Below are 27,237 nucleotides of genomic sequence, written 5' to 3'. Positions count from 1 at the left end.
AAGCATAAAGACATTTAAAATAGAATACAATACAATGCAATTAATAGGAAAGACAAAATTATTGACACCTGCAGTTTAAATTAAATACACAAAACTGACGTGACTTGGCTATCACTAAATTCTCAAGATTAGCTAATGCATGAGAAACTACATTTCAATACATAAAGACCGGAGGTACTTGATGAGGTATGTGCTCCCCTAGACATCTATACTGTAAAATCAGGGTGAAAGGAGAAGAATGATGTAACGTTGTGGTTATATTTAGTTCGGCGGAGATTCGTTAGTATGAGTTTAGCCGCTTGTGACAGGAGAGCTTTGTTATGGGTTATTAAAGACCCGGGCTATATTCAAGCCGTTGACTAAGAACAGTGTTGAATGGGAAGTGCCTTTCGATTAAACTGAGTCGAGTTAGTAAAGGGGCTAGTGTTGGTTTGGATCTTGCTGCTTTCCTGGGGATTCCCGAAGCTATGACTTTTCAAATTTCTGGGCGATCAATGTCCGCATTGTGCAGTTTTGTAAAGAAATAAAGGTTGTTGTGCCAGATTGAAAGTGAGAAGTCAGAATAGTTTAGGACGTCAACCATGAAAGCTCGAGAACAGATAGGTTCATAGCTAGACTTAAAGAAAGCCCATTTAAGAAACCAGTACTCAAGGAAAAAGATCGTTTTGACGTTTGCGTTGGCCACACCGGCCCAGACAGGGGAAGCATACAGAATTTTTGATTTGATGATTTTGGAGAAGTTTATTATTCGTGTAATGATTGCGGCCTCCAGGGTTCCCCCTATATACCAAGTTTATTATATGGACAGAGTGTATATGTTGAAGGTTTTGTTTTGCCAACCAAATGGCTCTTGTTGGTTTTTTGTACAGGTAGTTTAAATTAATAGCTAAGTTGAATTTTGAATCGTAGAAAATTCCCAAATCCTTATGATCTGTTACAATAGGAATTGTTTGTGCATTCAGCGAGGCGCTAATCGGAAAGATCCTCCTTTTACGGGAGATTTGGAGGTGACTGGATTTTGAGGGGTTGAAAGAAAGAGAGATTGAAGGATTTGAGGTACAATGCGAACTCTTGGAGGGTGTTACAGATCAGCTCTTCAGTGCAGTTAGCTGATTCTCTCTTGGCTTGCATGAATTTCTCGTCTTGCACAAGTTATTCTTCTGTTACTTTCGACAGGTTCCATTCGGAGATAAACGTTTGGGAGTAGTGAAGCGAAATTTTGTAAACTGTAAAAAGAATTCTGAATGTCTGGACTGTGTGGTTACTACAAGAGATTTCTTGTAATATTTTCACCATTTTAGGTAAACCAGCAGCATATTTTATATCTTGGTACTACGGATAGCACCATATCTTAGTAGTACTACTACTTGTACACAATGTCTATCTTGGTACTACAAAGGAGGAGTCTTTTCATTGATTGATTCATTAGTGGACCTAAGATGACGAAGGTAAGATATGCAGTTTATATGTTCACTCTTATTGGCCCTGGATTTTTTTTTGTTATTTGGTTTTTTTTAGGAGCATTAGCAACTAAGGCCATATTGCTCCGGGAATATGCGGTGGTCATTCCCTGACCTTTCCGCATCCTCCGTATTTGGTGGTCACGGGCTCGAACCCCGGTCTAATCAAGAAGAGTGTGCTACTTGGCCCTGGAGATGAATTTACCACCCATGTTAACAGACCATCCAAGGGGATTGCAGTAATTACTAAATGAACAAATGAGCAGAAACACAAAAGATAAATATGTTGCAAGCGAAACTTGCAAAGTTATAACAGGTAAAACAACATTAGAACATGCCAGACATGTGACCTTAACATCTCGTACTCAGTATCACTTGAGACTTGTATGATTTGAAAACTTTAAATGAAACGTAAATAAATGAAACAGTCTTTGTTTGAATAATCAATTAATCCATTTGTGAAATTGTTTAGTCAAGATAACGCTTGGCACATCTAGCGGAAGGAATGTGCAAAATTTATATTTGCTCTTTTTTCACCGAAGAGCAAATAGGAATTTTCTATTAGGAGCCGAGTTATTCTCAGGTTTCCGATTCCGACACAGAAATGCAGGATGGCACTACTTAAACATGAAAATTAAATTAAAATAATCCGTTTGGCGATCTGCAACAAAAAATAGTTTGGACAAAAAAAAACAATTGAAATCTGGGCAGTTCTAGATGAGTTACTTTACGGAGGGGATAAACTTCTTTCGACAGGTCCTCCCATCACTAATCGAGTTACCCTAAAACTGCGCTACTCGTACCCAATAAACTACAAGAAAAGTAAGAACGTGTTTCAAATAAGTTACTTCTAAAAGTTATCCTTATAATAGTTATATCCTTATCATGATTTTATGCTTTTATTCACTATAAAAGCATATATCCCTGGTAATGTAGTATTTAGTGAATGTTTAGTGAACATTGAAAACAGCAAAGACGAGTTTTGTTTTTCATTTAAAACTATCAAAAAGATGCAGAGTAGAGTACTTTTTCAAAAAAAAAAAGAAAAGAAAGAAAGAAAGAGAGCAAAACTTGCTGTTCTTTGGGACATAGCTTTAAAGCAAATACGTTGTTCGAGTTCATAATGTCGTACTTGAGTATCGAAGAACCTGTCGAGAGTTATTGGGACTACAGAATTCCCGGAATTCTTCGAAATCTCGAAGAGGAGAGAGCAAGTCTGAAAATTGAAATTTCAGACTCTTTCAGAATGGGACCAACAGGCGGTAAAGACAAGGAAGAAGAAATTTTGGATAAGAAATAAATGATAAAGGACTTGTAAACAACAGGCTCACCTATGTTACAATTAATTCGATTATAAATCTGTAAATAGAAAATAGCAACAGAATAGAAATAGAAAATGGCCACAACGTGAATTCCTAACTGCGACAAATGTCCGATTGTTGTTGTTATTGGGATTAAGGACACAAGGGCTACTGAGGCCAAACTGTGTCTGTTCCTGTTCAGTTTATTTACAGGCAACATATCGTTAGAGATGGTAAATTATATGCTCCTGTACAGGCCAATATGTTTTAAATACATGAAAAGTTCATGTATATCAGCTTCATTTCCTAATATATGAGAGAAATTAGATGAGCTGTTCAACGTTAAGAGTGACCGAAAAGTGTTTGATCGAACGGTTGAATATAAGAGACACTCAACCAGAAAATGACGAACTGTAAGGTGCATCTGACAGGATGAGCACTGAGGTGGGTTTTCTCCCACTAGCAGGAAGAGGTGGGTATGGTGAGTGTGTCCAGTTCTGAGCCTTGCTAATACCACTTCTTCTCGTCTGTTTCGTCGGAAGCTAGAGAGCCACAGCTTTGGATCTTCTTTTATCTGGTAAAGTTTATTGTTGATGTTGCTTTTCCAGATCGGTGACCATTTATCGTAGAACGCTTTACGAATGGCAGACTTATAGTCGCTGTAAAAAACCTGAGGGTGTTGTAAGAAAGAGGGTTGGGGATGTTTAGCGGCAAAGTCGGCACTTTCATTTCCAGGAATGCCAGAATGACCAGGCCTACGGCTCCTTGAAATAACACAGTATTGGTAAGAGATATTGGCCTATAATTTTGAACCAGGGTAGGATCTTTGCCTGGTTTTGGTATGGCGATAATGAACGAATGGCGCCAGGACGAAGGATAGACATTTTCAGAGAAGATCCGATTGTAGAAAATCAACGGGGTACACAAGTCCTCTTCATGTAAATGCTTTAGCATAATGTAATGAACACCATCTGGCCCTGAAGAACTGTTGTGAGATCTATTTAATTATTCTTTCAGTTCTATTAATGTAAAGGGTTGGTTGTACGGAAGGGAGCGGCGCGTTGAGAAGTTAATTTTAAACCGTTCTGCACGATCTTTAATGCTCAGGAAGGACCTTGCATAGGGAGCAGAAGCAGACCTGGTGGCAAAAGATTCTGCTAACGCATTGGCAACTTCTTTGGGCGTAGACATGTCTTTTCCTTTCCAGTGAAGTATGGGAGAGGGTAGCAGAACAAATTTGCCATTTAGCGCCTGTATCCTTCTCCAGATGATCCGTGTCAGTGTTTTTCGTGATGGTTGATGCAAAAGTAATCCACGAATCGCGTTTTGCTTTCCTTCTAATTTGCCTCGCTTTTGCTTTAAGCCTTTTATAAGCAATTAAGTTAGTGATAGAAGGACACTTCCGAAAATCATTCCATGCGCGATTTTTATCTTGTTTGGCAATAGAGCACTCTGCATTCCACCAGTGATTTCGGTGAGCACGAAATGTCTTGGATTTTGGAACGAAAGCATTTTCCGCAGTCAGAATCTGATTGGTGATGTAAGTAGTTACATGATCAATATGTTTCTGTTGGCCATAAATTCTGTCTAAGAGCATTTGGGCAGAATAACCATCCCAGTTCGCCTTACTAAACTTCCAATTGGATCGTTGGTTAGGATTTTGAGTTATCGTTGTTTGTATTGAGCAAATAATTGGAAAGTAGTCACTGTTAAATAGATCGGATAAAACCGACCATGTCAGGATTGGAAATATGGATGGAGAGCAAATTGACAAGTCAACTGCAGAAGTGGATCCTGTAGGTAGGTGGATGTAAGTAGGAGATCCAGTGTTTAGTAAATTAAGATCGCTATTATTCATAAATTCTTCAATTAATTTGCCTCTTCTGTCCATTGTAGCGGACCCCCACAATGGATGGTGTCCATTAAAGTCACCGAAAAGACAAATAGGAGTTGGTAGTTGTGTAATGAGATTGTCAAGTGCTGAATGGGGAAGAGGTAGAGATGGTGGAATATAAACGGCAACAAGAGTAACTAATGTACCAACTGCAATACTAGTAGCCACAGATTTGTTATTAACTGGATCCGCTTGGATGGCACGTTAGAATTAACCAGAATGGCTACTCCACGTGCGGGAGAATGAGTTTCTATCTCGTCTGTACATCATATGATTGGATAATTTTGGCGAAACTTGGGATGACAAGAATGTTTCCTGTAGGCATACAGCTATGGGGTTGAATTGAGCTATTAAATCTTTTAATTCACCAATGGCAGTGTATGATGTTATGCATTATTTAGAGTTTATTTGAGGATGATTCATCTGGCTGTTTTTTGGATGCGGAACATTTTTTTCCGGTTTTTTTTGGGAATGTGGGGCGACCAGTATCCATAGTGTCATTGGCATGCAATTCTAGGATGGGTTCCTCATAATCCGGGCGTATTTCCACTTCCATACTGTTTATTTGAGGTTCAGCTTTCTTACAATCTTTAGTGGCTTTCATTCTTTCAGTGTCCTGCGAGACTATTGGAGTATCAGTTGGGATACTAATTTGGGCGTTTGTGGCCTCACTGGTTTTAGAGTATCTTTTCTGGAGGCTGATAAGGTTTCTTATTTTTGCGGCATACAGCAGATGTAATGTTTTCCTGCGGCGATGTAACGGAGGTTCCTGGGCCTCGATGCAAAGACTCTGAACTGGGCAGGTTCTGAAAGCTTCTAGAGGACTCTCAGAGCATTGTGCTGGATAGTGTTTAACCTCTCTAAAGTACTTTTTCTCGCAGAATCATAATACTGGAGAGCCATAGTTGAAGCGGGAGCTGATGAGAGCTCTATAAAGATGGATCAAGATATGTCGATCAGCGCCCCATGGCATGGTGATACACACCGGAGGATATTCAACTTCTTCAAACAGATAGTTCGAAGATAAGCCACAAGTGCTTGAAAGTTGAGTTTCCTATCTAGCATCAGGCCAAGAAAACAGACAGTGGGAGCAAGAGGAATTGAAACGTTATTGATCGGGATCAGGATGAAGTGACCGTACTTTGCAGAAGTGAGTAGTGGTGGATTTCTACTCAGTAATACGGTATCCATTACTTAACGTCAAGAATTCTATTCTGACAAGGGCAATTTGCGTACATATATATTTGAATGGTTCTTAGAAGACCTTCCGATATGTTATTGATCCAAATCGCGAATAGGGTAGCACTCAATATAGAACCCTGCAGGACACCCTCTTCTTGAATGTCAGATGCTGAAAGCATGTTTCAATATTGGACCTGAAAGGTGTGTAATCTTAAAACGTTCTGAATGATTTGAGGAAGGTAGCCTCTCAGCCCCAACTGATGCATATCTTTAATAATACCATGATTCAGTTGTATCAAATGCTTCATTAGATGTTCACATCATTAGATGTTGTCTCATGACGTAGGCATTACGTATGTTCGATTCAATTTTTAAAAGTAAATCTAGGATAGACCTGTTTTTGCAGAAGACATATTGTTGATCAGAAAGATTTTGGGAATCTAGAATATCCAGGTGAGCCTCTTATGCAACATCCTTTCAAAGATTTTGCCCAAACAACTCGTCAGTGATATCGGTCTGTAATTCTGAACTAGAGAAGGATCTTTGCCTGGTTTTGGTATTGCACAAATATAGGAATTACGCCATGACAGAGGATATGTATTTTCTGAAAATATACGGTTATAGAAGAGTAATATAATATGCCTAGATCAGCTTCACATAGATGCTTCAGCATACTGTAATGAATGCCGTTCGGTCCTGCTGCACTATTTGGAGATTTACTGAAGGAATTCAACTAGAATAAAAGGCTGGTTATATGGAAGTGAGAGTCTAGTTCCATTTTGCTGTTGCATGGTTTCACTTTTTCCTGGTCTTCAACAACTGCTGATTTTGTTGTTTCAAGCAATGATACTGATCGGCGTATTACTGGTCTCATTGAGTGTAAGTTTCTTTTTGGATGATAACGTAGTTTTGCGCAAGTGGAAAAACAGCATGGTCAACAGCTTTCTTACTTCAGGATAAATCTGCTTTCTTACTTCAGGATATGTGACTTTATTCTCCACTTTATATTTCTGGACTTTTGTTTCCTGTTTTCCAAAGGTCACGCGCTTTAGAAAATGCAGGATGGCTTCCTTTACAGTTTGGGCAAGTAGGAGCAAGCTGTACAGTCTCCTTGGAGCCGAGAATAGGACACACAGCATCGCCTCGGCATGCCTTCTGTGCATGGCCGTACTTCTGGCACTTAAAGCAGCGAATGGGATTCGGGATGTATGGTCGAAACTTACAGTTTAAGCAACCTGTTGAGAAGACGGAAGATTCGGAGTGCTGAACGTCAAAATAATGGACTGGTTGGTAGTAGGTTGCCATCTTTTTTGGTCATTATTCTCCGAGCACGTGTCATTTTTTTCACAGAGCTCTTGTACTTCTTCTGAGACAGTCAGAAGGTCCCATTCACTGATAACGCCTTTAAAACGTGTTCAGAGTGTTATAGGGCGCAACTGACACTGGAATATTGTTAATTTTAACAATATTTCTGAATGAGATGTTTTTGAAGTTTCAATTAGAAGACCTCCAGATTGGAGACGCTTCACCATTTCAGGGGATCCAATAACGTAAACATTTGTGAATTAGAAAACGCGATAGCCTGACCGACAGGTTGCGGGTACATTATAAGAAATTCTGGCATATCTGAAATATTTTTCCGTCCGAAGTCTCTTTGGACGTTTCGACTCATGTTCTGAGACAAAGTTAACTTTGCCACCTGTGGGCTCTAGTGATGGATATTCATTGCAATCGATCGTTGTTCCTTTTAGCCCTGGAAGAGGGAATTCCATGTCCCAGGTTACGGGCCCCGCCACGTGGAGGTAGGAGCGGTGCCGACCAGTGACCAAGCGATCGGCAGAAGAGAAGAGCAGTACGTTACTAGCGATAGCAGTAAAGTTACTCAGCGAGGGAAGATTAACATTGCGAGCGGTGGAGGGTTTATTAAAGCACTAGTAGTCGCCCTAGAAGGATCGCTCGGCACGCGGGGACAGGTTGTCCTCTATTGTGGAAAAAAAAAGTTTTAATAGACAATTATTTGAATAAATAGTATCAAATTATGTTAGATAATTTGATACACGATTATCTAACATATGCTTAGAGCTGAATAATTTTACACACACACGCACAAAATGGTGTGGCTAAAATGCCTTACTACCTGCAATATGAATGTCAACAACATTCATATTGTGATGTGGCTTGTTTTTTCCTCTACAGATCAGTTTTTGTTTCGTGTTACAATCGGTGTTTTAACCCTTCGGTAGAAAAATGAGTGATCGTAATTTAGAGCAAAGAATTGCTATTAAAAGTTTTACTGAAATTCGGTAAAATTCTGTGAAACCATGAGCCAGCCACGTGTGTACAAATGATTCATAGGGGAAGGGCAAGGTGTCACACGACTAAAAGAAGACCGCCAACTTCAACGACAGACAAGAATGTTAAAAAAATTCGACAAGACCGTCAGATGAAAATTCAACTATTCGCAGAACAGTTATACATTGACAAAGAAACAGTATGAACAATTTTGCAGAGTGACTGGACATGAGACATGCGAGCGCGAATTGTTCGCAGTGAGAGAATTTTTTAACAAAAAACAAGATCACAACATTTCTCGCTTCTTTTTAGCTGCGCCGTGTGTGTGTGTGTGTGTGTGTGTGTGTGTGTGTGTGTGTGTGTGTGTGTGTGTGTAAAAAAAAATAATAAATAAATTATATATATATATATATATATATATATATAAATAGTTATATTAGTGATAAAAGGAAAGCAAGAAATAAAGCAAAGCAAGAAAGTTAAAAGACAATAACTAATATTTATGGGTTAATGCAGTTGCAAGCAATCATGCAATACACCCACAATGTCTATAGAATATCATTAGAAAAAGTAAATCAATCCAATAATAAGAATACCATCAAGGACTTAAGAAAACGCAAAAAAAAAAAAAAAAAAAAAATTATTATTATCGCTTTTTACCGACAATCTAGATGACTTCAACTGGGGCCAACCACCCAGAATGAAGGCAAAAAACGACAAGAAGTTCTCTGTTTCTGTGATGATCAATATATGCTAAGTAATTTAAATCTAAACCAAATATAAACCAGTATAGACCGAACATAAATCGAATATAAATAAATCGAATGAAGATAATTAATTAAGAAAAATTTTTTGAAATATTAGAATCAAAGGTAAGAAATATAAGTAAAATATAAATGTAAGCATATATTAATCATCGTTGACCCGACAGAGAACGTAATTTAAGGATTAAAACAAGATTAAATATATAATACATACTACATTTGACCGTATCTAGGACATAATGTAATAGTCGTCAAAATAATGTGGTGCCCCCTATGTGATGGATACGGTAAAAATAAATAATTAAATTAAATTAACGCAAAGAGAAACATGCAGATAGTAAGAAGAAAAACTAAAGGAGTAGGAAAAATAGAACCTGAACTCCACAAAGGCGAAAAATAGTGGTATAGATAAGAAATAGTTTCTCCTACGACCTCGGATTGCCCTAATAATTTCGGAGAAATAAAAATAAAGAGTGTAGGACAGCTTAAAGGCATTACAAGATATAAGTTGTGGCTCGGGTATGCCCGGGATCGCAAACCCGTTCCTATAGTAGGACCCTGAGCTGAATTTGCATGTTATCTCAGCGTGAATTTAAGTAAATTTAAATGAATTTAACTATATGTATTAAAAAAAAAAATAAATAAAAAAAAAAAAAAAAAAAAAATGATACACTGTAATTTGCAAGCCGGTGGGTACAAGTTTTCTACGCCGTAAGACACCAAGAATGCAAAGTGTATCCTATTTACATATATACATGGCACTAAATATAACGATTTTATTGAAAATTATATTGAAACGATAGGTTCAGAAAACAAATTTTTGAAATTAATTATGCTAATCGCTTTCCTGAAGTGATATTTCAGGTAAGCAATAGGGAAATTATTATTAATAAACTTGCCGTACAACGCTGTTAAGCCTGTTGAACAATTTTTATTACTATTGCAGATATAAGCAATCCTTAAACATTGCGATAAAATTATATTAGCATGCACTGATATTGATACATTTGATTTCCAGTTTGTAAGGCTGACTACGTTAAAATTAAATGCATCTCTTTTATTATATACGTTTACGTCTATTTTATTATTATGTAATATTTCTATATGAAGATCCAAGTAATTTGCTATAGTATCGGAACTATTAGTTTTTTCCAACACAAGCTCCCCTGGATATAATCCACTGTAATCCTGGACAAAATGTGGACAATTAAAAACACATATATCATCTACGTATCTGTATATAAGTAGGTTATCTTGAAATTCTCTTTCTGTATAATACAGATAAAGGTTTGCGATTATGCTTGATGCTGGACTTCCCATAGGGGTGCCAGTGACTTGCAAATATAACGATGTTCCGTCATATACATAGTTATTAAAGATGCATAATTTTATTAGAGAATTCCAATAGGTTAAATCAACCTTTATAGGATTTTTATTTTCTAAATATAGTTTCTGGAGGACGACTTCTAAGTTATTAAGGTTAATGCTCGTAAATAGACTGTTAAAGTCAAAAGTTTGTATTTGATGAATATTATTATTTTTTAGAGCATTTATAATAGGTAAGTTATTATTTATTATAATAGTTTTATTTAAGTTATTTAATATACTTTTAAGTAACTTTTCTAACGTTTTTCCGGGAAATTTAGCATAACTATCTCTACATGATGTTATGAATCTAAAAGCAATTGGTGTTTTGTGAAATTTGGGTATGCAATATATAAATGGATATTTTAGGTTATTATACTTTAACTTTAATTTTTTATGCAATGCAATTAATTTTTTGATTATTATATTAGAAGAAGATGTTATCTGTTTATATGTACGGCTAGACTGTAGTTCATTTTTTATAATATCTATATAATATGATTTACATATGATTGCATAATTGCAAGCAGCTTTGTCAACGGGAGTTATTATAAAATGTTCATGTATATCTTTGAGCTGCCTATTTATTAATTTGGTATTATATAGATTATCCTGTACGAATTTCTTACTATTCTTACTATCTGCATAGTAATTTCTTACTATCTGCATGTTTCTCTTTGCGTTAATTTAATTTAATTATTTATTTTTACCGTATCCATCACATAGGGGGCACCACATATTATTTTGACGACTATTACATTATGTCCTAGATACGGTCAAATGTAGTATGTATTATATATTTAATCTTGTTTTAATCCATAAATTACGTTCTCTGTCGGGTCAACGATGATTAATATATGCTTACATTTATATTTTACTTATATTTCTTACCTTTAATTAATTATCTTCATTCGATTTATTTATATTCGATTTATGTTCGGTCTATACTGGTTTATATTTGGTTTAGATTTAAATTACTTAGCATATATTGATCATCACAGAAACAGAGAACTTCTTGTCGTTTTTTGCCTTCATTCTGGGTGGTTGGCCCCAGTTGAAGTCATCTAGATTGTCGGTAAAAAGCAATAATAATAATTTTTTTTTTTTTTTTTTTTTTGCGTTTTCTTAAGTCCTTGATGGTATTCTTATTATTGGATTGATTTACTTTTTCTAATGATATTCTATATATATATATATATATATATATATATATATATATATATTGTAAAGATTAAGGGGAAAAGGAGAATGAAAAAGTAAAAAAATGTGAAATATCACAAGATAGACATAATAAACAAACTACTAAAGAAAATAGATAAGACGAGCAAAGAAAAAAAAATTGTTGCATCCAATTTCATCAGGGGGCCCTGGATACAACAGCTGTGAAGGCTATATCTCTCGTGATATCATCTTTGGAGAGAAGGTTCTTCAGTGGTTGACGTGATTCCAAGAAAACAGGTGGGCGTGTTAGTCCTGATGCCATACAGGAAGCAGCAGAAAGCAATATGAAGATCCAAGGGATCTACATATTGCTTTTTGATTGAAATTACTTGAAGCGCCGGTGTAGGGAGAGTTCTGCACGTTATAATCGAGGGGAGAAGGAAAAGGCGTTGAATTTGGTTAAGCTTGTTAGCAAAGGTGACTATTAGAAGAAAGACTGGAATACATTGGTTTGAGAGTCCTGCCCTCAAACTAATAGTGACATCTTTGTGGTTTGTAATATCTAACCATAGAGATTGCACCAACATCTTCAGCCTGCTAAATTTAGTAACGGACTGGGGAAGAGTTGAATATTCACAAGATGAATGCATCTGGATCGATTATTAATTTGGCTGGCTCCACGGTTCAAGTGCTCGGTGGCATATGGGGGGGGGGCTTAAGTTCTCTTCACACTTTGCAGAAATTTTCAAAAAACCACTGTGTACATAATGGAGAATAAGTTATTATTAAATATCGTCAATCTTATGTCGTCTCTAAACGATTTCAAGAAAAAAGATAACTGCTCAGTAGATAAAAAAAAAAAATCTTGCAGTTGCAAGATTAAATTATCATAATAGGGCTAACCCCGGAAACCAATTCATCTGCCCACGTGTATTATGTTCATAAACTACATGTGTTCTCTGGTCGATTTGTGTGTTTCGTTGGACGAAGTAACCAAGTTTCAGGAAAGGACAGGGGACCTTGCTATCCATGCCTGAGACCGCCCGACTAATTCAGCCACGGAGTGAAAATAAAGCCATAAAACTTCCTTGTGCCATTGACGAGATTCAAAACCCAAGCCTTTTCGACCTGATGGTAGAGGGCTACGATGATTAAAATCACTGTACTACTTACACGGACTCTGTTTCAATTATAGCTGAAACAAACCTTCACAGATATGCGTAAAATTAAATTACTCATAAGAAACTTGGATCGAACCTAATGAGACCCAGCATACTCTAAATGTTTAAAATTTATTCAGAAACGTTAACAGTACCATACTCAACACTGATTCATTATATGCATTCTGAGGTTGGTTAGTTGTCGTAGGGTTTTAGGCGTATCAGCAACTATGTCTATATTGCTCGTATATATCATCATCAGCCATTTTCAATCCACTGCAGGATGAATGCCTCTCCATCAACTTTCCAGTTCCCTCTGTTTCGTACAATGGCCATCCATTTACTACCCATAAACTCATGAATTTCATCTGTCCATCTCCGTTGTCGTCCAGGTTTTCTCTTAGCGCCTCATGAGTACCATTCTGTTATTTTCTTAGTCCATCTGCCATGTCTTCGAGCTTTGTGTCCTGCCCAAGACCATTTTAGTTCTTTAGTTTACATAAGAATGTATATAACATAAAATATCTAGGTGTGTATATAACATATCTGTAAATTTGTCCAGCAAACCGGACAATTCTGTGGCCGATTTGCTGTTTGTTGGACAAAAACCATGCTCTCCTCGACTGAGGCTCACTAAGTCAACCACTTTGTGAAAAAGACTCAAAAATTCGTGACGTCACTGGAGGAATTCGAACTCGGAGTGAGGAGGACAGCAATTATACAAACTGTGCTACGCTCCGAGAAGAAGCTATGGAATTACATAAGATTACAATGAAAAAGAAATAGACAGTGAAGCTTTTCGAGCGATAAATAACTGCACTGATGATAATCATGCTAATAATTTGGACTTAATTTCTACATTAAATTAAATTTGTATGAAATTAATCCTTAGTATAATGCTCTATATTCAGATTAGCAATTATTAATCTGTACCATTGGTAACTGTCCAGTAAACCTATAACAAACAGCAATGTACTTCCAAGAATAGATTATTTGAATTCTAAATTTCACTATTTAAAGTAACTTTCATTGATATATGAGAAAAAAGGGTTAGCAGATATACCAGATATCAGTTCTAAAATTCGAGCTTCTTCAAAAATGCATTGATTAGAATATTCGTTCTCTCTTTTGCAATCCGGTTTGTGACAGAAGAAGTTTCTACTAGATATTATGAATGCATTACTTCTGTAATTGCCTGCTATGCCATCCGTAAATTTCTTCCAACGTATCATAATAAATTACCGCAGAGCAAACCTTACTCATTTGCCTGGAGAAAGATGAGAGCAGTATATCCATGCATTGAATATTCGTGTTTTTAAAACACGATTGACATTTAAGATGGTTGGTTATTGAAGGTTTTAAGGTGCATCTGCAAATTAGACCACATTGCGGCGTATGTAATGTCTGCAAACTGCGTTGTTGTTGGTGGTGGTGGTTTTACGGCGCAACGGCAGTAAACATGCGTGTGTTCTATGGTTGATTTTCTGTTTGATGGTAGAAAAACCATACCCTTTGCCTGAGACAGACTAACTCAGCTGCGTTGTGGAAAATGCCCATAAAAATTCTTGCGTCACTGACGGGATTCAAAGTCAGGTCTTTTCCACCAGGTGTGGGGAGGAATGTGTTCATACCGTGTCACCCACGAGGGAGATATTTACGATGCACCAGAAATTAAATGGGTTTGTCAATCGATGACGTAATGGTATTCGTCTCCATAACAAATTAGAATTTAGAAGGAGCGTTGTTATCGGTCCCAATAATCTAAAAATATAATACCAGAATATTGATTTAATTTTATCCAATTTAAGAACGGAATGAAGCTAAGTAGGGTTTTCACTGACCATTTTAATGAAACTACTGAAGAGAGAGTGGATGTTTCATTAAACTTTACCCACTAGTGTATGTCTTGCTATTCTCGGATCACAAATACTGAAATTGTATGTCAACCGAACAATCGTGGCTCTGTTTCGTGTTTGCAGATCAAATGAAGTTTTCTGCCGCTTTGCACAAAACAAGTTTATAGAGATTGGATATTTTTATGTATTTCTAGAGAATTGACTCGAAATCGATAATACTAATTAGATCCAACCGATGAATCCTTTACGCAGAAACAACACTTTAAATTTTCTACCTGAATGAGATTCACTCATAATTTTGCATTTAACGTTTTCAGCAGAAATGGAAAAATAGTAAATAAATAAATCGAAATGAACTTTCTGCCGTTAAGAGATGAAAACATTCCCTGGTGATGTGTGAATGCAAAAATAGCTAATAACCAGAATAATAATTAGCTCACACCAAAAGGAAACATTTCATTGAGCGCACTTGTCAGATGTCATCACTTTATGGAATGTTATGTTTGTCCGCTTCTATCTTTATTCCAGTGCACGGACTAAATCTCCATCTAGTCTCAGGAATAAAATTTAAGTTGCATATTAAGAAGGTGGCACAATGCCGCTTGCGAGACGACTGGTCGAATATTAATAGAGTAATCGCTTTAATTCATTTCAAAAGAGTCAACACACTATAACAAAATGAATTCAGTTTATTCAGAAATTGAATAAAACTGAAGTTTATTCAGTTTATTCAATTTGATAGATAATTTCTCCCAAATTAAATATTTTAGTGCTGTCTGTTATAACTGAAATGTTAGATGATGTTACAACGTTTTAATCTTTCCACTAATTTGTTAATTTACAAAAGTGATTAATTATTTAACCAGTTGGTGTCGATTTCATCAGATGAATGCATCGACTAAACCAATACATCATTACTAACACCATTATACAACGTACTTTATTTCAAAAGTCAATAATTCGACTACTCCTTACAACTTACTGGATAGTTAAATCGTATAAATCAAATCAACAGTATCCTCCCCATTAGTGGACTGTCTACTAATAAAATATTAACCGTATTTCGTAGACAAGAGCAACCCTCTAAATAGAATCAAAGCATAACCATGGAAGAACGAAGCCAGATAGCATTGAAAACTAAAAGCAATATTTGATTTATACCGTTAAACGAATTCGATATTCATAAGGTTGATATATGAAAGTTTGCTAGGTAACCTCATTAAATAATTTTTTTTTCCTACCTATTGCGGGAAACAAATTCGACACGACAACTTCCCTTTAGTCCTGGAGGCGAAATTTTTCAATGGGCATTCCTTTAATAGAAATTCATAATATACTACCTGGTAAGAACAAGATAATGCTCTCGGAAGTTAGAGATAATCGAAACGATGTAATGCATATCGGTTCCGTATTTACTGCTCACCGAATAATTTACTCACATAAGTAATCACTAACAAGTACAACAACACTTTACTTGATTAATTAATGCATATCATAATAGAAACCATTGATTTCAAGCAGACTTTCAAACAATTTACAGGGTGTCTCAAAAATACTGGTACAAACGTTTAGAGGAGGTAGGTAACATCTAAAGGAATGTGAATCGCATAGGAACCCATAACCGGAAACGTCACGGGAAAGTAGTAGTAGAGGCACAAGAAGCAGAAATGACACAAGACAGTAATTAGTGGCAAACATTTATTTGACATAATATTAACAATGGAGTACGAGATGGATGCATTTCATGATGTTACAACAGATGCTCGAAGGTTCCACCATGAGACGCGATGCATGCGTGACACCGACGCATGATGGATTGGCGGACACGGTCGAACACACCTGGATTTTCTTTTTTCTTTGACAGTAGCAGCAGCGCAGACGAGTCTCCCCCCAGAGATGCATTTCCGTCTCCACAGGCGATTCATACACGATAGATTTGAGGGCCCCCACAGAAAGAAATCAAAGCTCGATAAATCAGGTGAGCGTGTGGGCCAGGCAACGGGTCAACCACGGCCAATCCATCGACGCCCAAAATGCCTTTGAAACCAAATGTTGCGTCTCACATTTGCTGAACATCGTCAAGTAACCCTGCTAGAACTTGTTCAAGAAAGATCCGCTATTTAGCGGAGTTCATGCGGGATGGTAACAGGTATGTGCCGACTAAGCAGTCACCGACCATACCTGCCCACACATTTACTGCGAAGCGATGTTGTGCCGCATGGGGGAGACAGCCGCTAGAGGGCCAGTCTAGTTAGCTGAGTGATTTTTGTTCTGTCATTTTGTCTCTAAAACAGTGATTTATCGGAATCTACCAAACTGTCAATGTTCTTCAGCAGTAGTCCAGAGCCCTGAGAAGCTAATAAGATGTTTTTAGATACAAGACTCCAGAGATAAGTATTTTAATTTTAATTTTTTAACTCTCGCATGCATAATATATACTCACTGTGTCGCTTCGACTACTACCTGCCGTCGCAACAAGGTGATCGCTGACCGCTGGCCTCTTTGACTGCCTAAGGGCTTTCAAGTATCCTAGAGTCTAGACTATTGTTCTTCTCCTGCTATGAAGTGATTTCCTCCCTGTTACCCCTAGCCTTTTATTTACAATCCCCGGGAGACAGAGAAAGCAAAAGCTGACGTTTTTCGCCCAGGAGAAAACAATAAAACCGTAATTCTTGACCTGAGTTTTAACTCACAAAAAATGCACTGCCTAAATCTTAATAACGACAAGTGTGTCAAGTCACGTCATTTTGTTTCTTGCAGTTGGAAAAAAGAAAAACTGAAATCTGCCAGCTTATCCGAAGTGCCTGTAAATCCGTACTTGTCCATCTATCAAAACTGACAATCTCCACCATGTCAAACAGCAAAACGGAAATTGAGGAAAGAACATTAACTGTCCCCGTAACAAGATTCCGGGTCGTCTTTGCACTAAATGAATCTGTGGAAGATAAATAGGCCTGATCTTGCCTGCAAGAAACGCAATAGAGAAACTGAAGCCAAAGCGGATGGCGTTCCCACGATGCCATTAGAGAATAGCTTTTCCACAGATATGAGAGCCATATCAAATACCGATCAAACTTACCAATACAATAGTGAATCTGAACATCTGTATGCAGAAATTGTAACTGACGAAGTCTTTTCCCTTAGATCCGGCTTGGAAGCTCTCATGGCCAAGCCGACCAACCGGATTACGTCTGCGATTTGCGGAGATATAAAGATATGGAGCCAGATGGAACGCATCCTTTTTGACCTTCACGTCAACAACGAGCGGCTCAAAGCCAAAGTGGAAACCTATCAGGAAGAGCGTGGAAATTAAATGCTACAGCGCACCCGCTCTTATGCAGATGCGCTGAGGAATCATTCAAAAAAGATTACTGAAGCACACAAGCCAACCCAGATAAAGAAAACGATACTAAAGGAGCAACATCTGGTTGTATTAAAACCAACAGAAGACAGCCCCATGGAATCGAGTGAAGCCGTCAAGACGGCCGTTGTACAAAATTAGCAAGCGACTTAAAGAACACCCGAATCAAATCAATAAGAAAAACCAGGAATATCGGAGTAATAATTGAGACTGCAATGCGACACGAAGCCCAGACAATACTCGACAACCCAAAAATTTCCACCATGGGACTGACAGCTGAGACACCCAAAAAGAAAGGCCCAGCAATTATTGTTTTCGGCATCAATAAAAACCTCAAACCGGAACAAGTGGCTGAAGAAATCTATTGTAGAAACCTTCAAGGTGAAAGCGAATTTACCAGCATAGAAGATGCGATACAACCAAAGTACCAGACCAAAGGAAAATCCTCCCAGAATGTAAACTGAGTCATTGACCTCTCGGCACAAGCTTGGCAAGTAAGTAAGCAGCAGGACAGGGTGTACATCAAGTGGACCTGCCATAGGTTCAAAGAACACATAGTCATCCCAAAGTGCTTTCGCAGGTTCGGCCATACTACACACACATGTACACAGGTCGATTCCACGTGCGGGCATTGTGCCCAAAAAGGGCATAACTTTAACACCTGCTCTAACAAAACTGAAGAACCGGTTCGCGCCAACTGTAAAGTAGCAAAAATTGATTACAAGCATTCGATAAGGGATAACAAGTGCCCGGTTTATCTGAAAGCAAGACGCACACAACCAAGAATCAACTATGGCCCCATATAAGACATAACTGGACCAAATAAGAATAAAGGCTAACGAAGATAATACAGACGTCCTGTTCATCCAAGAGCCCTATACAAATGCAAGAAAAGTCAGGGGATATCCGCTTACGTACAAAATTATACAATCAGAAGAAGACACTCCGTGGGCGGTTATCCTTGTTAGGAACCCGCACATAACTGCCACCAAAATCCACACCCTCTGTACCCCATGGGCGGTATGTGCCCAGCTTATAGGACCTATAGGATCGTTTCACGTCATCTCATTGTATTGTCGTCCAGGCGAAGACATAGCCCCTGCCAGCAGGTATCTGCAAGCAGTCCAAGCCCTCCTCCCAGATGAGAAGATTATTCTCTGTGTCGACGTCAACTGCCGTTCTGCAATGTGGCACAGCAACTCGGAAGACCGCCCGGGGAATCACAACGGCCGGCAACTCGAGACCTTTCTCGCTACATCCTCTCTTGTAATCCTTAACAAGCCTAACAACATGCCTACCTTCAGTAATACCCTATGGGAGTCCACAATAGACATCTCAGCAGCCACAAGATCCATTGCTACTAAGATCACTGACTGAAAAGTCCACGAGGCTTGGACAACTTCTGACCATAGGGTGATTACTTTTAATCTTCAACGCTCAATAGAATCAGCACCTCCAGCTAGAAACAATATCATCTGTTATGCAATTAACAAAGCAGACTGGAACCTCTTTAATTTAACGGTCCAAGTTACCTTCAAATTCCTGGAAACACCAAACTCACCAACTCAACCAGCATCAGAGGAAAATAACATCAATCATAACCAATGTCTGTGAAAAAACAATCAAGAAGAAACACCCTTTCCCGAGTGTTGTCCATTGGTCGTGCAACCAACTGGATCATCTCCGCCATCAGGTTCATACAGCACCGAAATGATTTCAACATGCTCGCCGTACCTGGCCCCCTCATGAAGTTGATGCCCTACGCAGTAACCATCGTAGGCTACACTAGTTTAATTAGAGCCAAGAAGAAACAGTCTTGGGAGCACCTGGTCTCCACGACTGGAAACAGCACCCCCTGGGGAGTTGTGTATCGCATTGTTACGAGCAAGCTCCCCAGGGGAGAGGAGGTTGTTCGAGGAGCATCTTCTCTACAGTCACCCCGCAAGGCACCACAACCCTCACATGGGAAGATTCAGTAAACATCTTGGACACCCTGTTCACGCTAAACACAGATCCTCAATGCAGCCAGCAACAAGAAATCTGTACTGAAAACCCATCCTACAGCACCACTTCTATAGAACAGCCTTTCAACTTAGATGAATTAAAACTTGCCATTGGCAAAACAAAAAACGCCCAGGGTTAGACTTCATTGAAGCAGAAGTAATTAAGAAGCTTGCAGAGACGCAATCAAATCTCCTTCTCAGCCTGTACAACCATTATCTGGAAGTTGGACATTTCCCAGATGACTGGAAAGAGGCCAATCTACGCCTCATTTCGAAGAACCCAAGTAAACCACCAGAGCAGCCAAGGTCATACAGACCCACAGCACTCCTTCCAGTTTTAAGCAAAATATTTGAACGTCTTCTCTTATCCAGATTGGAAAAACACTATAAAAATGAAAATCTTCAGTCCCCAAACCAGTTCGGTTTTCGGGAAGGCCATTCAGCAGAAGATGTTCTTCGACAGCTCACGGATTCAGTCAAAAATTCAGCCACAAAATACTTCTTAGTAATATCAGTGGATTTCTCCGGGGCCTTTGACTTGCTCTGGTGGCCAAGTATACTACAAAGACTCAGAAGCTAGCGTTCCAGGAAATCTTTACAGCTGCATACAGGACTATCTTCACAACAGAAGTGTTACAGTCAGAAATGCCTATCGACATGTCTACAGAGGATGCCCCCATGGTTCTGTCCTTGGCCCTTTCCTATGGAATGTGGTCATGGACGAGTTCCTGAACCTAAATCTGGGGGATGTTTCCACCCAAGCCTTCGCAGACGACTTGATACTGACAGTCACTGGAAACTCCAGAGCTTCCCTGGAAACAACAGCCAAATGAGCCCTTACAAAGCTACAAGAATGGGCCAGCCTCCATAAACTCCATATATCCCCTCAGAAAACTACTTCAATTCTACTCAGAGGAACCCTTCAAATAAGCAGGCCGCCGCAGATTAAAATTGCTGGTAGAACCACCAAACTGACAACTGAGATGAAGTATCTTGAGGATTCCCCAAGCTCACGTTTTACCCGCATATAGGCTACCTTCATCGCAAAGTCAGGAACTACACGACAATGGTAGTGAGAATCAGCAGGTCTGACTGGGGCCTGAAACGCCGCTCACTGCAAATGCTATACAAAGCTGTATTTATTCCCACTATAACCTACTGTGCAGGTGTCTGGTAATCATCGTGCACTCATTGTTCGTAACCAAAGGAAGCTCACCTTCATCCAGCGTAATAACCTTCTCACTATCACCCGTGCCTGCTGCACAGTAAGCAACTCAGCGCTCCAAGTCTCGGCAAGAGTTCTCCCTCTGGACCTGCAGATAATTCGCAAAGGCGTGCACTACCGGCTCGCAAAGGGACTCCCTACCACCATCCTGGATTTCATTACAAACCCAGCCAACACCATCAAAGAAGAAAAAAAGCGCCTTGCAGTCTACCTTCTTAATGCCTGGCAACACAGATGGAATACCATCCCCAAAGCATTAGCATAGGCATTTGATGCAAGAAAGCAAGCTTATGCAGCATCAGCCAAAAAAAAAAAAAAACCCACTTCCACTTCACCCCTCTGTTCGTTCAAAATACCTGTCCAGCTGAGCCTTAAACTTATTTAGGCTATCAACCTCCACCACAAGGGATGGAAGTCTGTTCCACCAACCAACCACCCGCTGGCTAAAGGCAAATTTCCGCACGTCTATCCTACATCTGTCTTTCCTCAATTTGAATTTATGCCCTCTCAGGTGATTTTTCTGAGCTAGAGGAAGAATCCCATCAGCATTGAGCATGCTTAAACCATTCAAGGCTTTATACACCTCTATCAGATCACCTCGCTGGTGCCTAGTCTCCAGACATTGTAATTCGCAAAACTTAAGCCTTTCTTCGTAAGAGCACCCCTTTGTTCCATTCACTAATCTTGTTGCCCTTCTCTGTACTCGTTCCAGCAGCTCTACATCCTTCTTGAAATGAGGCCTCCAGACCTGTATACAGTACTCTAGGTGTGGCCTGACAATTGCCTTATACAATGGAATAATCACCTCCTTATCCCTGCTGGAAAAATTCCTGTAAAGGTTCCATCACTAAAAAAATTCTTATCTGAAATAGCCCAGATCTACCCTAAAGCTCCAGCATGGTACAGCCCAGGGTTATATACTACTTTTCTGATTACAGGCCATGGATCCATAAATCACAAACTTGCCTCTATGAACATCGTGGATGACCCTCGCTGTCTTTGTGGTGATAAAGACTGGGATCACCTATTCTATGTTTTCTCGCTCTACGAGGACCTGCGAACGTTGCTCATATCAAAAATACATGCCTTGCCTCGAGTAAATGACATTTTCTGATCAATGAGGAAGACTCTTTCTCTGCCTTCGCACATGATCTCTTCACCAGAAGAAGATCACTGGTACAACTTCCTGGAACTGATGCACATTGATCAACACCCTTTTCTCATATACTGAACATCTTCACCTAGATTGTGACCACTTCTAGCTACTGAAGTTGACACTCAAGTCGCTTGAATTGTTTCATCTGTGTCTCTCTTGATACATGATTGTCTTCCCACCCTCTCGAGGGCCCTTTTCTTCCACTTAGGTGTGAGAATTCCCACTCAACCTGCGGAAGATGCCTTCCCTTAACATCCTCCGTCGCTCGGTCTACACCTCTTTTCCTTTACCCTCTCCGGTACATCCTGTACTTTTTTTTTTTTTTTAATTGGTCTCTTTCCAGGAAGCTCAGGCGACCTGGAGGAGACTAGCCAGAGAATTATGGGCAGCCTGGCTACCTCCTAGTGGTGTGTGCGGGCAACGTGGGGTCCCACCAGGGGCCCTGCGGACAAAAGCCAGGACATCCAACAGAACGCAGCACAATACTTCATTTACAGCACAAAATGTTTTCTGGCTGTCACAGTGATACTGTTTGTCTCCACAGAATTCATATGGCGCAGATGTGGGAACCACCGGAGGCGCCTTTGCCCCAACACTATGCACCGCATGGGGGTGCACACCGTATGAGTTGTCGTGAGCCCACACATGAGCATTGTACTGATTGAATAAGCCTTCCCGAGTGAAATAAGCCACATCCGTGAACAAAACACAGGCTGGAAAATTCAAGTCTTGAACACTTTCTTGGAGAAACCACTGCGCAAAAGCCACACGTGCAGGATGATCTTGGGGGAGCAGTAACTGAACCCTTTAGAGTTGAAAGGGGTGTAAGGAATCGTCGTGCCAGACACGCTGTACACTGCAACGAGACACTCCTAAGGCAGAGGCAACGACACGTGTGCTGGTAGTAGGATTATTCTGGACGGCATTCAACACACTTTCTTCCATGGCGGGAGTTCGTGTCGAACGTGGTCTGCCCGCACTACTTCTGTTACCTCTAAATGACCCATAATCGCACAAATTTTGATGCGCACTCGCAAACAAACGGGGTCCGGTACATATCTGTCTGGGAAGCATTCTCCATAAATTCGTTGAGCAGCTCGTCCATTTAAGAAATCTTTATTAAAATAATAATACAAAATACAACTTAGTGATTCTCTTTCTTGACAAAAAGGTTGCACACTATCATCTGAAGCACTGCTGGTTAGCTGCTAAAAACTGCAGTCTCCTTCATTAAAGAACCTGCATTGTGAAACACAAAAACCTTGCCACACTAATACCTGTTGCAAACGACTGCGACAAAGCAGCATATTTCTTCTCCTTTGATTCCGTTACGGAGGAGGCATTCTTCTTTGTTTACTGCTGCGTCTGAACCACTTCATAAAACTCGATTTTATATCCAAGGACTAAGAACAAGTTGACGCTATTAATCGGCAAGCAAATAACCATATTAAAGGAAATTAAATTTTACTTACATCAAATAGGATTATCACTTAATTCTGCTAAATCCTCTCAAATTGCATTTTCCAACCTAACGAACAAAATACACGGTAATCAATGTAATTGAGGGGATAAAGGTGGAAGAAGCCCAGCATCGCATAGATTTGGAAATGTCTTCAGATAAAGGCTTTCTTTCACTTATCAATTTCTCAGTGTTAAGGCCAAGACGTTATCTACAACGTGGGCCATTAGACAAGTGTTTTTTTTAGAATTAATAATCAAGAGATGCTTATTAAATACTGTTCTTAGTATTTAATATTTTCTTAATTAAATTATTAATTTAATTAAATATTAATATTTAATAGTTCTTAGTATTTAATTTAAGTATTTAAGACAAGGACTAAGAACAGTATAAATACTGTTCTTAGTCCTTGTCTGCATCCATACCTATGCTACCACAATATGATCTTCTGCCTCTCAATGCCTACATTTACAAAATATGAGCAAAGAATACTACAATGCTGAGGTGGCTTCACTGTCTCATGGAGACATCCCCTTACCATCTCAAAATCTAAGCTATACTCAAGTCTGGAAATGACCCCGTGGATTTAACTTCTAGTTGAGAATAGCCTAACCGATCTCAATAAATCACATAACAGATGAAGAATGTACCTGATCTATATCAAATGTTATATCAACCAAGAAGTGTTAGAGGAAAGTACGCGGTTGAATGAACACCTGTTTTTGGACCAGCACAAACAAGGCTAGTCTAACGAGACTTTGCTTTCCAAATCAAATGACACAGCCCTCTCTAATGGTAAGACCTCATGAAGCAGTAGATATAAGAGACCACTAGCACATTGAATTCTGAATCTGATCCCTCGTTTAAAAAACCCCCAAGCAACCCATGTAGCATGCGGTTATGTTCACAGTTGCTTCCTTCAATTACTGAAGCCTTTAATTCATCGTAACCATTGTAATCATGGACACCATTCAACAATTGTAAATTTCCTTTGCACATCTCATTTTGTATTGCACGGTAACATCATATAAGCAAACCTTTCACTCACATTTTAATATTAAGAAAACGTGTACAGAGTTATCCATTGAAAACCAAATCCTGTATGTCGAATTTAGTTTTCAATGGATAACTCTTTAAAGTATTTAAATACTTATTAACGTTTTCATACAGGTACACATTATTCACAATAATGTGTTGCGGTTCTTTCGCTTGAATAATTTTGGCACCGACTGCTTACTTAGGCAATGCATTTCTTAGATAAACACTTTGTTGATGAGAAGGGTGTGGAATTGTAACGCGAATGGGTCGCGAAACAGCTAGTGAAACCCTTGACCGCCTACAGATTTTTCTTTACAGTTTTATAGATTTTGAATACTGAAGAGGATTTATAGGTCCTGAGCAGCTTAACTTCAGCCGATACCGAAAGGGATTTATAGGTCCGTGGTGGCTTAACTTCAACAGAGCGACGCTTCTTCCGTTGTTTAAGAAATCACCGACAGCAACTCGTAGATCTGTTGTCCTCGGTTAAAAAGTATTGTTCGTGATAGATAAATAGCATCTTAAAATAATCATCTGAATACTCCGCCCAGTACTGCGCTTCTTATGGGCAATACTTCGCGGAGCTCGTGAAGCACGAACGAAGCTTAACAGCAATTACTCACAGCGACCCAAGTAGGGATTTAAAGTGGGTGAAATCTCTTATTTTTCAAAGATTGTTGGTTTTACCTAACACCAGATGCAAATATTCTGACTGTTTATCTAACCAGACAAATGAAACCATCCCTCGTCACAGAGAAAAATATCTAGAGTATCGATTTCATCACATGCAAAATTATGCAGTCAGACGCTGTATCGCATCCTTCCATCCGAGTGAACTGAAAACACCTTGGTCATGTGCTTTCAGTTCACGGATCACCAGAATTCGAATGCACGCAAGCTTAATTTTTTATTGCTCCATGAGAACTCACAGCTGCTCTCCTAGTCAAGAACACTACCAGTCATTCTAAGACAGCTTAGCAAATGAAGAATGGCACCCCATTATTTGAAAAGGATTCATAGAATGAACAACGGTACTTCTAGTAACATTGAAACTTAAAGGAATGCTTCACGAATACGGGCTCCTCTCTTGCGAAAACAAGATGCTCTGTTTGAAATTAAAAAACTGTAATAGGAATCGGTAAAAGAATGCAGGAACTAACTTGACAGAATGGTGACACTTCCAACATACCCGAATAAATATTTAAAATTAAATGCGCTAGTAAGTCGCGATTTATTAATTTAAATTATTCGTAACTTACATAAATTTTAATTAAGAAATTAATTTATTTTCACTCGTAAACTCCTTAAACAAAGGAGTTTTATCTTTAAGTGGATAGCCCTGTATTTCATTATGAGATGCACAGCATTTTGAAGCCACAGTTCCATTTAATTCATTGAGATCAGTTATACAAGCGATATGTCAACTGCAACCCAAGTTTCGTTCAGTTCCGATCACAGCTTTGAAGCGAATCATGCCTCTGGAGATTTGCTTCTCCTCCAGCGAGTAAAGTTTGAAAAGCAAAAAACCCTACTTGTTAAAAAATTAGTGTCAACTACAATTTAGATTTTGATTCCTCCACCAAAATGCAAAATAACAGCATTAATAAGAGAGCGCTTTCTGGTACTGTAAAGCGCAGGAAAGATAAAAGCGCATAATAATTAAAACCCGAGGAAACATGAAATGGATATTCATCCCCACTGAATTTTCGAATTGAATTTGATTTATACAGAAAGTGTAAGAGCCTTTGTATTTTTTTCCCTTTTTGCAACGTCAGATACCTGTTATGTAGAAGCAGGCATCAATAGAATATGAAAATCTAATTAGACAATCTGACAGTGCTTTCAAGTTCAGAACTAAAACAACAGCCATTGAACAGACTTTTCTCAGGAGATGATTGCAAAGTGTCTTCGTTAACCAGTAATTAGTGCCTTGTTATTATTCTCGATATATCTCCAACGCTATTTTGAAACTACCCGTAGCAACACGACTGTTGTAATAAGATTAATACAAATGGCTACGCCATTTGGTAATTAGTAAGACTGCACTTTAATATTCCTTCTAGTTGTCCACTTCATTTTTCTGTATACGTAAAACCGATTGATACCGATATGTGAAGTCAGGCGTTTATTATTTGGGATTGATTCAGCGCTTCTGATTAATACATTCTCGAATTGGTTAGGCAACTAATTAGAGCGAAGTTAATAATTACTGTCAGAGGGATACATGAATTTAGGAGTTTCATTTCATTTCAGCGCTTTTAACTTGCCTCCCAGGGAGCAATCGGGGAGAAATTATTAAGCATGTTATACACTGAGTGGCCCCAGAAACATTGTTCCTCCCACACGCCATGATCGATAATATAATCTGCTCCAACGCAGTAAAGGACGAGCTAAGCCACTAATGAAGCTATTTTCTACTTGCTGAAGGGGACAAGCATTTAGGAAGTAGTAATGGTGTCACAGGAAAACGAACTGATTTGGTAGATTTTGAGGGAAGATTTACACTTAAGAAAAACCATGAAAGACAGCCAGCGAACAGAAATTGTGGGGAAACAAAACA

The sequence above is a fragment of the Mastigoproctus giganteus genome, chromosome 12 (genome assembly GCF_048544385.1).
Source record: "Mastigoproctus giganteus isolate SK-2022 chromosome 12, ASM4854438v1, whole genome shotgun sequence".
In the NCBI taxonomy this organism is placed as follows: domain Eukaryota; kingdom Metazoa; phylum Arthropoda; class Arachnida; order Uropygi; family Thelyphonidae; genus Mastigoproctus; species Mastigoproctus giganteus.
This window is presented reverse-complemented; position numbering follows the sequence as displayed.